This window comes from Lepidochelys kempii, chromosome 4, assembly GCF_965140285.1.
Source record: "Lepidochelys kempii isolate rLepKem1 chromosome 4, rLepKem1.hap1, whole genome shotgun sequence".
NCBI lineage: Eukaryota > Metazoa > Chordata > Testudines > Cheloniidae > Lepidochelys > Lepidochelys kempii.
The window spans coordinates 137,370,499-137,387,409 of NC_136383.1; the positions used below are offsets into that span (position 1 = coordinate 137,370,499).

The window sequence follows — 16,911 nt, forward strand, 5'->3', positions numbered from 1 at the left end:
ACCCACACACTAAACCCAGCGAAGTATTACAATCCTTGGGAGACTAAGCTATTGTGAGCCAGAAGCTGAGAATGAGGAACTGAAGTACGTGAATCCCCAATGCTCCTTCATGCAAACTGGCAGGGGACTGATTAAGTGAGAGAGACCCATATGATCCTGGTAAGTGACCTGTGCCCCACACTGCCAAGGAAAGTTGAATAAAACCCCAAGGTCATGCCAGGTGTCTGCCTCTGGCTGATGGTTTTTAGAATGTTTCTGCGGAATGATCGATCAGTTTCTGAGAACAAAACTAGAAGCAGGGATCTGAAATTGGGTTTTTTGGGGGTGGGGGGAAGTTTTCTGTTAGGGATGTGCCTTTTGCCATCTCTGTGACAATCCACCCACATTTGGGCAAGTTATAAACCCTTGAAAAAGTGCCGTTTGCTTATGCTCCACACAGATTCCTTTGATTTTTAGCAGCTAAAATGTCTGACCGTTCGGCCCCTGATGAGCATGCTCTAATGTAGCCTCTCACAGCTTTTAATGTTGACGACGTGGCGCATGAGCTGTACGTACCCACAGAGCAACTCTGCCTGGTCCATCCAGCCCCGGGCTACAGGTGCAGCCAGATTTCTCCCTGCAATGGCAGCTGTGCGCTGGGGTGGGGCAGGGCCCTGGAACTGAGGGCAGGGAGCCTGTGTCTCCTTTGCTCTTAATGCTGTTCCGCCTGGCACCCAGGCAGCATGGAGGAATGCTGGTCCACGTCGAGGATGACAACCTACTAGCACCATTCTGCTAGCCCAAGTGGCTCAGGTTGGTTTGGTGGATCTAAAAATGGTTCAGGTTGCACAGTAGGTGCTCGGGTTAGGAAATGCCAGAATGACGATAGCCTGTGCAACCGTAACTTGGTCCCCATGTTGTGTAAGCGTCATGGTACAGTCTGTGATTACACGATCACGTGATCCCCCCCCCCGCCCCCCGGACTCCCTGCCTCATTCAGTGCACAGGCTGGATGGTTCTCTGTGGATGAATCAGTATTGTGTTGTAAAGGAGCCTGTTGTAGACCCTCTACCTTCATAGAACCACAGGGTAAGAAGGGACCTCAAGGGTCATCTAGTCGAACCCCTTGCCAAGACGCGGGGTTGGTTGGGTCTAAAAACCATCCAAGACAGGTGGCTCCAGCCTCTTTTTGAAAACCTCCAATGAAGGAGCTTCTGCAACCTCTCTAGGCATCTGTTCTATTCTCCTACTGTTTTGACAGTCAGGAAGTTTTTACTTAGATTTAATCTAAATCTGCTATGCTGTAGTTTGACCCCATTGCCTCTTGTCCTGCACTCAGTGGCAGTTTTTCTCCAGCTTGTTTATGGCAGCCTTTCGAGTATTTGAAGACCATTATCCTGTCCCCCGGCAATCTCCTCTTTTCCAAACTAAACATACCCAGTTCATAGAATCATAGAATATCAGGGTTGCAAGGGACCTCAGGAGGTCATCTAGTCCAACCCCCTGCTCAAAGCAGAACCAGTCCCCATTTTTTGCCCCAGATTCCTATATGGCCCCCTCAAAGATTGAACTCGCAACCCTGGGTTTGACAGGCCAAATGCTCAAACCACTGAGCTATCCCTCCCCCCTTCAGCCTTTGCTTGTGTGCCTTGCAATCCATCGCTTTGATCATCTTTGTTGCTCACCTCCGATCCTTTCCAGTTTCTCTACATTCTTTCTATGCTGCAGTGACCAAAACTGGACACAGTTCTCCAGCTGAGGCCTAACCAGGGCTAAGCAGAGCGTTACTATCACCTCCCGTGACTTGCATGCTATGCCTCGGTTAATGCAACCCAAAATTGCATTTACTTATTTTTCAACAGCATCACATTGTTAACTCATGTTGAGGATGTGATCCACCACAACTCCCGGATCCTTCTCAGCAGTGCTGCTGCCAAGCCAGTTAACCCCCATTCTGTATTTGTGTGTTTGGTTTTTCTTCCCGAAGTGTAGCCCTGTACATTACATTTGTCTTTGTTGAATTTCATTTTGTTGTCTATATAGCCCAGTTCTCCAATTTATCATGAGCCCTATGAATTTTAGCTCTGTCCAAAGCGTTGGCAACATCCCCAGCTTTGTGTCATCCGTAAATTTGATCAGTGTGCTCTCTATGCCTCCATCCAGGTCATTAACAAAAATGTTAAATAACGCTGCATTTGGGACAAACTTTGTTTGTTGCAGAAGTTCGGAGGTGTCTAGTGTTGAGGAAGGGGATAGCAGGAAGAAAAAGGAAGGTCTCATAGCTAAGGAAGCTGAATGCTGCCTTAGAGAACTGGTTTCCATCCCTGTTTGTACTGGAGTTCCCGTGGGGTGCTGGGCAAGTCACTTGCACCAGACTTTCCACAGATGGTCACTAACTGTGTGTTCTTCATTTTCTGGGTACCCAACTTGAGAACCTGCGGTCTGATTTGCAGAAGTACTGAGCATTCACAGCTGCAGCTGAAGTCAGTGGGAGCTGTGCTTTGGCTGTATAATGCTAAGTACTCTGAAAAATCAGGTCCTAGGCATCTAAAATTGTGCACCGCAAATTCATGGACACTTCTGACCTAAGTCTCTCTGGGCCTGAGCTCCCTATCTGTAAAATGGGGAGAATAGCGCCCCCTTACCTCCCAGGCTGTTATGAAGATACATTAGTTTTTGTGAATCTCTCCGATGTTATAGTGATGAGGGCCATAGAAAAGCCCCTGTGGACATTAACCATTCTGTTTTCAGAACAGGGTCTGAATGGTGTGCAGCAAATAAGGCCTGGGGCCACACGTTGACCAAGGAAGAGAAAACAAAATACTGAATAGCTGCTCATTCAGTGATCGCTGCCCTGTGCTCTGAATGAAGCAGGGGGCCTGTGGAAACGATAATAAAAGATTGTGTAGTTAAAGACTGTATCATAAATCCTGTACAGAAGGAGGCCAAATGAAAGGTGCATAGGCTCTCTCCATTCTGGCATTTCTTATCTTTTGAGTGCGAGACTTTGCAGCCTTATTAATGTTCTTTTCATGTTCTGTTTGTGTGTACAATCTGCCAGGCAAACCAAGATGAACACTGAAACATGCAGTGCGCCCCAAAAATTTCTCAGCTGACCTATTTTTGCTAAGATCTGCATATAGCCTACACTGAGTGTCTTCATCCCTGTTTGATCAAAGGAACATCCTAAATCATGCTCAGTAATAAATATTGCGTGTAAACTTCTTGGAAGTGGCCCACAATACGTGTAGAAAGCCTACCTGCTTTGGAATCTATTCCGCTGCAGGTGTATTGGCTGTAAGGCCTTCTGTGTGTCTTCTGCATAGCTATCAAAAGGTGTTTTTACTTTTGCAATACCAGTCTGAGTTACCTCGGTTTTCCAACACCAGCCAGTTATTAAAAGTGCCTTCAAACATTCTCCCCCCGCTGACTTGTTTGAGCACGTATGTTAGCTGAACATGTGGAAACGACTGACAGAGTTTTTTGCAGGGCTTGTCAGAAGTTTGTTGCAGTTCAGGATTTGGTTGATGGGGATAATGCAGTGATCAGTTGGGCACGCTTTGCCACAGGAGAACGTACTGGACTGTGATGCAAAATCACTACATTGCGGCACGGTCCAGAGAACAAATATTATGGAGACAAAAGAACTTCTGTGCGTGTCCCGATGCAGGAAGCTTATTCATTGTTGCGGTGCGCAAACATCACCTGATATGGCAAATCTTGCACAGGATTACAGACTTGGAGGTGGGTAACAAACTACTAAGGGTGACATTGAATTTGATGGAGACCTGCTTTGGTGTCATGGACATGGGAATGTAGGAAATGTCATGCTGGATTAGACCGCCATCCATCAAATCTAGTATTTTCTCTGACAGTGGCCAGAACCAGTTGCTTCAGGTGTAAGCAGGCCCATATTGGGCAATTATGGAATAACCTATCCACCAGAGACTTTCTGCATATTTTACTATAATGTGTAAGAGTTCCTGCATTTTGACTGTGGCAGGTTTGATAGATTGAAGACCACTAATTGCCATGCTTGAAGGATCCGATGATCCATTTAGTCACATGTCCTGCCTTGGTGTCTAATACTTGATATTTCGGAAGGAAGTGCACAGAATTAGGCATTGCTATTGCCATGATGAGGCGGAGGGGGAAGAAAAGTGGCGAAAATTCTTCCGACCTCATGGGCTGATCAACGTGTGGCATGAAGCAGGGGGACTGATCAGCCCAGTGGTTCCCAAACTTTTTACCCAGTGGCATTTTGTCTCTGTTTGTGACCCACCATTACATATCTATACCTTTCGTCTCAGCACTGCAACTCTCATCCTGGCCTAGTGCATGGGGGGGGCCAGGGGCTGGAGAGTGAGCCTACACCGTGCACACTCCTCAGCGGCAGCCCCTGTCCCATGGGCCTGGCTCCAGCTCCCCCCACTCCGGGCATTGCAGCCTGGGGGGTGCAAGGGGTTGCAGCACCATCAAGTTTGGCCCCGCTGCCCCATAGTCATTGGAGGGATAGCCGGGCCAAATTGGAGCAAGTGGTGTGGCTGTTACAGAGGGGCGGTTGGGCCAAACCTGTGTGGTGCTGGGACCCCATGTGTCAGGCTGCAGCCCCCAGAGTGGGGAGCTGGGCCCAGCCCTGCAGGACAGGAGCCAACTTTGCAGGGCAGGTTTGTTCTCCAACACCCCCTTCCCTGCCCCCACACTGTCCACACCAGACTGGGAGAAATATATGTATGCCTAGGCCAGTGTTCAGTGATTGGTTAATCTGGCCTGGGATGTGGCAACCCATCTAGAACCTTCTTGGGCCCACTGTTTGGGAAGCACTGGATTGGCCCTTGTGAACCATAACGTAGCTGTGGATGTTGCTGTGTGTCATCTCATTCACTTTTGGAATTGAAACTCATTAGCCTCTGTAATGAGGTAGTCAAGTCTCAGAGGGGTAGCCATGTTAGTCTGTATCCACAAAAACGACAAGGAGTCTGGTGGCACCTTAAAGACTAACAGATTTATTTGAGCGTAAACTTTCGTGGGTAAAAAATCCACTTCTTCAGATGCATGGAGTGAAAATTACAGATGCCGACATAAATATATTGAGAAGAGAAGGGAGTTGTCTCACAAGTGGAGAACCAGTGTTGACAGGGCCAATTCGAGCAGGGTGGATGTAGTCCACTCCCAATAATAGATGAGGAGGTGTCAATTCCAGGAGAGGCAAAGCTGCTTTTGTAGTGAGCCAGGCACTCCCAGTCCCTATTCAAGCCCAAATTAATGATGATAAATTTGCAAATCAGTTTTAGTTCTGCTGTTTCTCTTTGAAGTCTGTTTCTGAAGTTTTTTTGTTCAAATATAGCTACTTTCAAATCTGTTATAGAATGAGGTAGTGAGTTCCACAGGCTAATTTGATCATCCATTGAAAATACCTAGTTCATTTTGGGTTAGCATGCTGGGAACGGAGGGAATAAACTGAAAAATTCTGGCCGGGTGCAAGCTGGTAACTTGGCCTTATTTAGACAGGCTCAGTTCCCTGCGAGATTCTGCATGGTTTCAGACTTCTAAAATGCGCTCCTTTCTTGGAAGCAGGTAGGCAGAAGAAATTCATGTGTAGATTGGATCCTCCTGTAGGTTGTTTTTATGTGGCTAAACGTGGGGCTGGTGCTAAATGCATGACGACATTGTTTTAAACTGGAATTCGTGGATAACCTTCAGGCTTTCACGTTGCACAAAGAAAGTAGGTTGTAATGGTTGGAATGAAATTCTGCAAGGCAGGTTTGCCCCTCAGTTTTAGGATGGAGACCACTTAAATGCCCTTTGGGGATGAAGTGGGGGTGTCCTGCTGTCCTGGTATTTCTGCTTTGGTAAGGTCATTGGAATTACTCCATTCATCACACAAATAGAATCTCTGCAGCTGATTCAATTTTAACTAGAAAAGCAGCCAAGGGGAGGCGTGCATGAAAGAGAATCATTAGGGTGATTTCCTGTTAGGCGGCCTATCTTCTTCTCTTTTCTTAGTTCATAGTTGTCCTAGCTCAGACTTGTGGTCCAGTCAGCTGGTCTCAATCAGGTGGTCTTGGAATACAACATGTATGATTCATGACCTAGTGCCAGTTACTGATGTTATGAATGAACAATTGGTGCGTGACCTATTTATGAGCAAAGCACTATTTTAATTTGCAGTGCTGATTTGTTTTTAAAGCTGCATCGAGCACTTTGAGTTACATTCCCTCCTAGCAAAGAGGTATTTTATTTTGTATTTCATAAGCTCTCTTGGGGCTAGGATTCACTTTGAGTCAGTATCTTCATGTATACCATTTCTGCCTTCCTGTAGTCCTTTCCCGCTTCTAGTTGGATAAGGTATCTTACAGTGCTTTCCTGGTTTGTGCAGTGCTTGGAACATTAATCTTTTTCCCCTTAAGTAACACTGCTGCATATTTTAAATAGCCACTGTGCTCTTCTCCAGAGGTGGGTGCACGAAGTGATCTGTGAATCAATTCTTTTGCAGCAGTCCAATCTGGCAGTTTCTACCTCAGGATTTCTGACTAGCAGCTGGAAAACTGACCAGCTCCTGTTAACTCGTCTCTTCAGCTTCTTGAGACAGTTGTGAGCAGCAACAGAGGCACTGGAACTGTCTGCAGACTCCCTGTAGCAGACTGGACAGAACTGTTTTGCAACCATAAGTGCTGGAAGGCTAACTCTTGAAAATGGGCTTGCTGGTTTAGGCATGCCACTCCCTGCAGGGCTTGAAAAGCGTACAGTGGGGCTTTGTTTGACTAGCGTTGTATTTCCTGTATCAGTTTTACAATGTGTTAGACTTTTTCCATTTTTTTTCTCTTCCTTTTGGAAATTCTGTTCCATAGTCAGTTCTGCAATTCCTATCGCCTACCATTTGAGAATTGGTGGTGAGTAAGGCTATGATTTTGTCGCTGAGGTCATGGAAGTTACGGAATCCATGACTTCCAGAGACCTCCGTGACCTCAGCCCACAGCAGCTGGGAGCTGCCAGGTCCCCACGCTGCCCGCGGTAGCTCAGAGCTGTGGGATACCCCCCTCGCCCAAGCTCCGAGCCACCATGTTCAGTGGTTTCAGAGTAGCAGCCGTGTTAGTCTGTATTCGCAAAAAGAAAAGGAGGACTTGTGGCACCTTAGAGACTAACCAATTTATTTGAGCATAAGCTTTCCTGAGCTATAGCTCACTTCATCGGATGCATAAAGTGGAAAGTACAGTGAGGAGATTTTATATATACACACAGACCATGAAAAAATATACATTGTAAGGAAAGTGATCACTTAAGATGAGCTATTACCAGCAGGAGAGTGGGGTGGGGGGAGAGAAAACCTTTTGAAGTGATAATCAAGGTGGGCCATTTCCAGGAGTTAACAAGAACGTCTGAGGAACAGTGGGGGGGCAGGGAATAAACAAGGGGAAATAGTTTCACTTAGTATAATGACTCAACCACTCCCAGTCGCTATTCAAGCCTAAGTTAATTGTATCCAATTTGCAAATTAATTCCAATTCAGCAGTCTCTCCTTGGAGTCTGTTTTCGAAGTTTTTTTGTTGAAGGATACTCACTTTGAGATCAGAAATTGAGTGACCAGAGAGATTGAAGTGTTCTCCGACTGGTTTTTGAATGTTATAATTCTTGACATCTGATTTGTGTCCATTTATTCTTTTACGTGAGACTGTCCAGTTTGCCCAATGTACATGGCAGAGGGGCATTGCTGGCACATGATGGCATATATCACATTGGTAGAAGTGCAGGCCAACGAGCCTCTGATAGTGTGGCTGATGTGGTTAGGCCCTGTGACGGTGTCCCCTGAATAGATATGTGGGCACAGTTAGCAACGGGCTTTGTTGCAAGGATAGGTTCCTGGGTTAGATACCCCACAGGTCCTGACCGCTGCGGGGGGCCCCCAGGAGCTGGCGGGTGGTGGTGGGGGCCCTCAGCTTCCCATTTTGTCACTGATATTTTTAGTAAAAGTCATGGACAGATCATGGGCTTCTGTGAATTTTTCTTTATTGCCCCCCAACGCTTCCCTCCTGTGGGCCTGGGGTAGAGAGGAAAAACGGCTTGGCCAGTCACTTGAAACGTCGAATGACACATGCAAAAGTACAATGGGGCAGAGGGCTCTGCGCGGCTGCCCTGCACCATGCAATGTAAGCAGCTTCTGCCGCTGCCTGCCTCCTTGTGTGTGTTTGTCCTGCTCCGAGCTGGGGTAAGGGCTTTGCAGGGCTGCACAGGGCTCACCCTGACTCCTGTATCTCACCGCCCTGTGTGCTTGGGACAACCTCCATGAAACCTTTCCTTAGCGCCCCCTCTGTGTAGCTCCCCAGCACTGGCTGCTTCCACTCCTGCCCTGGTCGCTGGTTGCTCACATGGTGGTGGGGATGGGGAGGAGGGCTGGTTAATGTTAGTTAAGGCAAGCCTCTGTTTTGCTCTCTGTCCAGGTCCATTGGCACCAGCTCTCCTGGCTAGATTAGTGAAGTAGCTGGTCACATGCTGACCTCTTATTAAGTTGGGGTCTCTTGCTGGAAAGCTTTTTACTCTCCCTCAAGTGAAACATTAACTCTTAACTTGTAGGCGGCCACGGAAAGGGGATTCTGGCAGGCAGTTTGCATTTGCTTCAGCTTTGCTTTGCAGCTATTCTGCCAAAGCCCTTTTTGCTTCTGTGGTTGCTTGTGCTTTAGACTGAGGCATATCTGTAGAGAAAACCCTGGGCCTGTTAGATGTAAGATAGCCTTACAAGGGGAACAAAGGAAGCCCTATGGCTTGAGTCATATAGACACGGTCACCGTTTCACTCCCAGAACTATAAAGACTGGGCATGTTGGAACAGCGGGCGTGGGATGTCCTCGGGTGAGAGCAAAGGGTTGAGTTGGATCCACCTGGTTCTGTTCCCAGGCTCGGGAATCACCTTAGCTCTCTGCCTCAGCTTCTTCGGCTATGATTGGGGATTTTATTTCAGGGTGTGGTGACGCTTGGTTAGAAGGCAGAGTGGTCCAGGGTCAGTAGCTGAAGCTGCCGTGTTAACGAATGCTGTTTGGTGATCACGCTCCTTTCCTGGGTTGGCACTTCCGGCTTTTGGCTCATTCACATAGATTCTAAGTGACTACAACAGCAGAAACACCCAGACTGGGGGAACCTGACACTCGTCATCTTTTTGTGTTTGGTTCTCCTGGGTACATGCGGTAGCCCGGTCTCTTTCCTCTGTTTGGTTACTCCTGCCCAGCAGAGGAGTGACCCATGTGAAAAAAGGAGCCCATCTCCTCATCTGCTTCCATTTTCTGAGCTGCAAGGCTCGGCCCTAGCTCACGCTTGCAGGAACCTGTAGGATGGGTGGGCCGGTACCAGTCACGAGCAAAGTTGCCCGTGAAGCTCTTTGACTCTTGCTCAGTCTCCCGAAGTAGAGGTGGACGTGCACTCTCTTCTGGGCCTGTAGATGAGTCCTTCTGTGGGATTTAATAAATAATGCAGGATAGCACTTGATATCTTCCTACACCTCTGTACTGTGCTCATCTCACGCACATGTATACCCTTGCTCTGTGAGCCTGTGTAGGGGGATGTGGTTTCTTCCTTGCTTTCCCCAGGGGCAGTCCAGTCTTTGGTGGTTTTGTCTCTTTTACCTTGTTTTCATGTGTCTGGGTTTATGGGGAGGTGAAGTGGAAGCTGTGAGATTTGGGGTTCTGCTTGTTTGCAGCAGCAAGCAGCACTGCCTGGGCTGGCTGCTGAGAGAGCTTGGTCTCCGGCTTTCAAAAATTCACTGTTTTGGGGTTTGGTGAACTTAGTTCACGGCAAGCTGGAGTGTAAGTCTACCCCGCACTAGCCGGCTGCATACTAAATGTCTGTGCATCCCGCTGCAGCGCTCTGAAAGCTCCTTGGTGTGCTTGAGTCCACTCCTGTTTCAAAGTGGGACAGATCGCAGTGCACTGTGGAACCTCTAGCACGCAGCGGCAGGATCCACACGGGCGGTTAGTGCATGGCAGATTTACACTCCAGCTTGCAGTGAACTAAGGGTTCGTACAGACAAGCCCTTAGTCCTTGCACCACCCCAGCACAGTGAAAGCTCGTTACAGACGGCAAAACGCAGAGTTGCTAAGTATTTTGTCTAAGGTCAGTGCAAATCAGGGACAGCATTGCGTGTAGTCTCCAGAATTGGTTCCCAGTCACTGGCCACTGGGAGAGTGCTCCCTCCCTAGACTGGGTGTAATCGGGGTGGGTTCTTGTGCTCGAAGGATTTGATGTTTAATAGCCTTGATCCAGGCAGCTATTGATGTCCTATAGCAATGAAAAACTGGCTGAAACTCTCTTTAGCTAGCTGTGCCACAAGGGTATGGTACGCCTCCCGCTCACTCACCATAGTAAGACAGCGCCATTATGCTCTGTGTGCTCTTTCCACATCCATAGCCTGCACCTGGACACTGTTCCTGCTTGAAGCCTGTCATACTGAAAAGCAGCGAGTGGTGGCCTGGCCAGATCAAAGCTGGAGAGGAATAGCTTCACCTCCTGCATCTAATCCGCTCAGAGTACACTGGAATCCACGGCCACCTAATGCTTTCTAAAAAGAATCGTCTTTCAGCCATTCTCAAAGGAGTGTTCAGAGAGACAAACCTCTTTCCGTCTGGTATTCCCTACCCATTGCTTTCCTAACAGTCTATTATTTCTGTTCCTTCCATGCTTTCTGCAATGCCAGAGGTTTGACTTGCAAAAAGGGAGATTTAAAAACAAAATGAAATAAATTGGTACTCTGGAAAACTTCCCCAGTTGGCGGGGAGACTGTATAAAGTAGCCTGAAATCAATCCCATAAACCAAATAACTCCTTGGGGTTGTTTCCATCCTCTGCTTTTCCTCTATGCTAGTCTAGTGACTTTTTATTTTTTGGTCATTTCTTCTGTAGGGCTTTAACAAGCATCTTCCCTTCAGGTGAATTGTACTGTATCTGCATTAGTAATCTCATTCAGATTCCTCTTAACAGCCCTGTGATGCCACCCAGAAGTAAGTCCCTAATCATTAGGGAGATGAGGGCAAGGTGGTGTGAAGAACCAACCCCCTTGCCTTCTCTGGATGTCTCTTCTAGATTTCTCAGGACCGTCTCTTTTAGATTTCTCAGGACCATCTCTTCTGTGTTCTTTGACTATAAGCTTGTTGCCTTTCCTTTCATGCAGTTGTGCAGCTCTGAGCACACTTATGGGGGAAAAAAAAAACCAGGGTAAAAATTGAAAAATGGGTCTTGGGTGCTTTGCAAAAAAGACACAGGCTCTTAGGGCCAGATTTTTAAAGGTGTATATAGGGGCCTAACTCTCATTGAAATCTGGCCCTTAAGAGCTTATGTCACTCGTGAAAATGGGACTAAGGCACTTCTGCAAATTTGTGCCCCCTCAACCTTCAGATCAGGTAAGGCAGCTGTGGGGGAAGAACTTTTGAGCTCCTAACTGAGGCAGAGTTAGGTCACATGTGGCAGACATGTAGGCTGCTAGCACTTGTTGAAGATGGGCACGGAAGTGTGGGTCACCAAGGCCAGTTTCTAACTGCTCTTGTTAAAACGCCTTCTCTCGGGCTTCGTTTACTGTTAATGGGGTGCGTGGGCACAAATCAGGAAAGTCACTCGTTGAATTCCACACCCTGGGAAGAACGTCTCTAAACCACTGATGTTCTACTGGTGGCCTAGGAGGGCACTGGGTTGTTTCCCTTGAAGATAACTGTTGAGAATCATAGAATCATAGAATAACAGAGTTGGAAGGGACCTCTGGAGGCCATCTAGTCCAGCCCCCTGCCCAGAGCAGGACCAATCCCAACTAAATCATCCCAGCCAGGGCTTTGTCAAGCCTGACCTTAAAAACTTCTAAGGAAGGGGATTCCACCACCTCCCGAGGTAACGCATTCCAGTGTTTCACCACCCTCCTAGTGAAAAAGTTTTTCCTAATATCCAACCTAAACCTCCCGCACTGCAACTTGAGACCATTACTCCTTGTCCTGTCATCTGCTATCACTGAGAATAGTCTAGATCCATCCTCTTTGGATCCACCTTTCAGGTAGTTAAAAGCAGCTATCAAATCCCCCCCTCATTCTTCTCTTCCGTAGAGTAAACAATCCCAGTTCCCTCAGCCTCTCCTCATAAGTCATGTGTTCCAGACCCCTAATCATTTTTGTTGCTCTTCGCTGGACTCTCTCCAATTTTTCCACATCCTTCTTGTAGTGTGGGGCCCAAAACTGGACACAGTACTCCAGATGAGGCCTCACCAGTGTTGAATAGAGGGGAACGATCACGTCCCTCGATCTGCTGGCAATGCCCCTACTTATACACCCCAAAATGCCATTGGCCTTCTTGGCAACAAGGGCACGTTGTGACTCATATCCAGCTTCTCGTCCACTGTCGCCCCTAGGTCCTTCTCTGCAAAACTGCTGCCGAGCCATTCGGTCCCTAGTCTGTAGCGGTTCATTGGATTCTTCCGTCCTAAGTGCAGGACTCTGCACTTGTCCTTGTTGAACGTCATGAGATTTCTTTTGGCCCAATCCTCCAATTTGTCTAGGTCCCTCTGTATCCTATCCCTACCCTCCAGCGTATCTACCTCTCCTCCCAGTTTAGTGTCATCCGCAAACTTGCTGAGGGTGCAGTCCACACCATCCTCCAGATCATTAATGAAGATATTGAACAAAACCGGCCCCAGGACCGACCCTTGGGGCACTCCGCTAGATACCGGCTGCCAACTAGACATGGAGCAATTTATCACTACCCGTTGAGCCTGACAATCTAGCCAACTTTCTACCCACCTTGTAGTGCATCCATCCAGCCCATACTTCTTTAACTTGCTGGCAAGAATACTGTGGGAGACCGTGTCGAAAGCTTTGCTAAAGTTGAGGAATAACACGTCCACTGCTTTCCGTTCATCCACAGAACCAGTTATCTCATCATAGAAGGCAATTAGATTAGTCAGGCATGACTTTCCTTTGGTGAATCCATGCTGACTATTCCTGATCACTTTCCTCTCGTCTAAGTGCTTCAGAATTGATTCCTTGAGGACATGCTCCATGATTTTTCCAGGGACTGAGGTGAGGCTGACCGGCCTGTAGTTCCCAGGATCGTCTTTCTTCCCTTTTTTAAAGATGGGCACTACATTAGCCTTTTTCCAGTCTTCCGGGACTTGGATTTGATTCTGAATGGAAAGTGTGCTCTTTGAGCCATGCCCTGTGACCGTGAACTTCAGTTTTTTGAGGAGGAGATGGTGGAGGTGGCCCCAGGAGCAGGTCTGAGTGCTCTGCTGTCTCTTTCCTCCTGCAGCTGCTCAGTAACTCGCCTGCAGCATCACAGGTGAGAAGAGACTAGCTCGGGCTGTTTCCCTGCTGCACTGTGGGAGCCTGCAGGAGAGGAGCTAGGCTGAGCCTGGGGAAATGGCTGATGGGGCCAATGTTCCCTCTAATTTTTTCCATCCATGCGTGGAATAAATTTTATGTGCACTGAGGTATGTGCGCCACCAGTAGAAACAAAAAACCTACCAGTACAAACAAACAAACCTAGATACGATATATATTTTTAAAAAGTTAAATAGGGATAATTACTCCAGCCAGGACAGGTTAGGCATTATAGAACTCACTACTCAAAGAATTAAATTTAAGCGTAAGAGAAATAAAAATTACAAAATGCATAGACCAGTGAAAACTCTAAAATAACACACCTTGAAAGAATAAAATTACAGAGAATGTATGTGCATTGCAGGAAGTACCAAAAAGTAACAACAACAATAACACAAGTATGTGTTGGGAGGTGTGTGGCACACAGAGACTGTGTGTGTGTCACTGTGTGCGTGACATTGAGCACGCTTCAGTGCGGGTGTGAGACACAGAGACAGGGTGCATGATACTGTGTGTGCCTGACAGACTGTGTGTGTGTGAGTGATACAGAGACTGTGTGAGAGAGAGAGAGAGACCGTGTGTGTGCTGGCTGCTGCGAAAGTTTCTGAGAGACGCCCTGCGCTGTCTCTTTAAGACACTGGCTGAAAGTTCTCTTGCTCTGTCCTGAGCCCTGTTGTCTCCCCTCCCCTGCTCTACGGAGATGGGGGACATGGGGAGGGGGAGAGACTCTGTGTGTGTGTGTGTGGTGTGAGAGACAGACACAAATCTCAGAAATAGTGCGTGCATCCGATGAAGTGAGCTGTAGCTCACGAAAGCTTATGCTCAAATAAATTTATTAGTCTCTAAGGTGCCACAAGTCCTCCTTTTCTTATTGAGAAATAGTGCACTGTCTCTTTAAGAAAGACACTCAGTCACTCATTGTTCCCCGCTGGAGTCCTGAGCCAGTCTGTGTCCCCTCTGCCCTGCTCTGTGGAGATGGGTACCGGGGTAGGGGATAGGGGAACACCCTGATATATTACCCCCCCCCTTCCGCTCTGCATTGCCAGCAGGAGGGTCCCAGGAGCAGCTGCAGGACGAGCAATGTGGGCGGAGGGGCAGTTGAACACATGCTGCGGGCTGTGCATGCTCTCCTAATCAGCTGGGTGACACTCAAATCTCTCCTGCGGGCCGCTGAAGCGCGCAGCTTACAGGGAACACAGGATGGGCCCCTCTTTGCAGTAACATTTGGTCCTGTGGCTGAGAAGACTTGGCCACTGCTGCTCTTGATGGAGCATGTTTGAGGGCTGGGAAACCATTAGGGACTTCATTCTGCATGGGAGTGTAAAATGGGATTACACTGTTTACACCCGGTGGGCATGAAGATGGAACTTCCTCCAGGATCTGGTGCCTCCAGAGTTGAGGCATGTCAGTGGGGTGAGATGTAGGGCAATCTGCTGCTCTACCTAACACAGCGTTGTTGTCCCGGGTGGCTAATCCATCTGCTCTTCACCGGCACTAAATTCACGTAATCTAGGGCTTGTCTACACAGGGAGTTATTCCTGATTATATCCGTGGATGGACCCTCTTATTGTGGAAAAAGAGTACCTTATTTACCTTATTCCAAATTAGTTTTAAACCACTTCCCAAGCAGACTAGTTAATTTGGAATAAGGCACTCTTGCTCTGGAATAAGTGTGTCCACACACAGAGCTAATCAGGAATAGGAAATCCACTTCCAAATTCATGTTTTACCTCATTCCAGGTTAACTTTCATGTGTAAATTATACCTGTAATGAATACTGTAGGGTTTAGCGGATAGTGTGTATGATGGAGAGTCAGACTTGAGTTCTAGTTCCAGATCAGTGATCTGACCAGTGTCATTTGGTGAGTCAGTGTCAAACTCCTGCCTCAGCTTCCCATTCTGTAAAATGGATGTGGTTGGGTGATCTCCCTTTGGAAAAGCACTTTGAGATCTTCGGATAAAAGGTGCTAAAGTAACAGGTATTTATTAGTGGCGGGTGTGTATTTTATAGAAAATAAAAACTATAGGGGAAAATGGCTTCAACTGAAGTCTGATTCTCCCCCCGCGCCAACCCCAGCTCCCCTGCTGAGAAGAGAAATAGCTACCAAAGCAGCGACTGCTTGTTCTTGATCAAATAGAGCCCTGCCAGCATAACAGGAAAAAAAGCTGAGGGTGGTGACGTAAACGGGGATTTTCCATAGGCCGACAGCCAGAGCCTGTTTCCAGCATCGGCAGCCATGTCAGGGAATAACGGGTCACTAGCAAAAAAGGTCACATGGGCTGAAGAGAAATTGGTGAAAATTGTCAGATAAGATACAGATCCACTCAGGGTTCAGCGATCAGGGAGAGCAGTCCAAAGCCGTTTCAGAGAACGGCCTTAGGACTAGCTGTGCCGCCTTTAGTCCGCTGTGTGTCACGATGTCTTGCAGTGAGATGGGTGAGCAGGTGCTCTGGAAACTTTTCTTGGTCACTGTTATTGTTAAGAGCATCCAAAAGCTGGAGCCCTTCTTGAGTGAGTGGAAGGGAAATGCCAGAATGTGAGGTGGTTAGTGAGGCTGATATGTTCCTCAAAGCCACGTCCTCTCTAAGACCAGTCTGAGCGGGTATGCAGAGGGTCTGATGTTGCTGCATAAGTGTCCCTGAGGGTCCAGGATAGGTTGGAGGGATGGTGCCCTTGGTCTCTCACATCTCTGAGAGCAGGGTCAGCTATAACCCCTCGTCCCTGAAAGGGGACCCACAAAAGATTCCTTATAAACTGGGGTCAGGCCAGTTTTGCTTTGTCCTTTGTCTTATACAAACAATTGAAACCTGTATTTAAATTAAAGAAGCAGAAAACATGGTTTTTAACTTGCAAATGGTCTAGTCTGGTGTGTTTTGGGAGATGTGAACTGCGAATCTTTAACAGTCTTTCTGTCCCCTCTGTCGATTAGGCAAAGGAATTAGATGTTAAAAGAACCAGGTGAAGTTTTTTTAAACAGTTTGACTAGAAGTTCCATGTCTTCCTGTCTCTTGGGATATCTTAGTTGTCTGGCAGCCAGAAATTCAGAGCTTGCCTATGCAGTGGTGGTGTAGCTGGGTTGGTCCCAGGATATTAGAGAAGCAAGGTGGGTGGGGTAATACTTTTTATTGGACCAACTTCTGCTGATGAGAGAGACACACTTTCGAGCTACACAGAGCTCTTCTTCGGGTCTGGGAAAGGTCCTCCGAGTGTCACAATTTGTCTGTGTCAAAGGTAAAAAACAAGCAGGAATATGCTTCTTTGACAAACCTGTCCCACCTTCTTTCTCTGTTCTACAGAAATGCAATAGGGCACATGCCCAATTTCTGCCCCCCCTTCCGTTGCAGGCCCTCTTTAAAGTGGGTGTCTGACTCAACCCGTTAGCAGAGCTAGCCTAGCTAGTGATCTCTAAAGAGACTCCATGCGTTCTGTTTAATGCCTGAAGTAGTTGCTGGCCTTGGTCTAAGAATGCTCATGCCTGAACAGAAGTGTAAGGGGGAAGGAGAATGTGTGTCCAACTTCACAGCCTTGCGGTGTGGCTGTGGTATTAGGTCTGTCTATAGCCAACTGATCACATCCATAAAGACAGTGTAAGG

General features: G+C 47.5%; 1 protein-coding gene across 5 annotated transcripts in view; it reads left to right on the plus strand.

The window, feature by feature from the left end:
* RAB11FIP5 (RAB11 family interacting protein 5) overlaps positions 1 to 16,911 on the plus strand; it is a 108,580-nt gene that overhangs the window by 19,978 nt on the left and 71,691 nt on the right. The window lies entirely within an intron of this gene.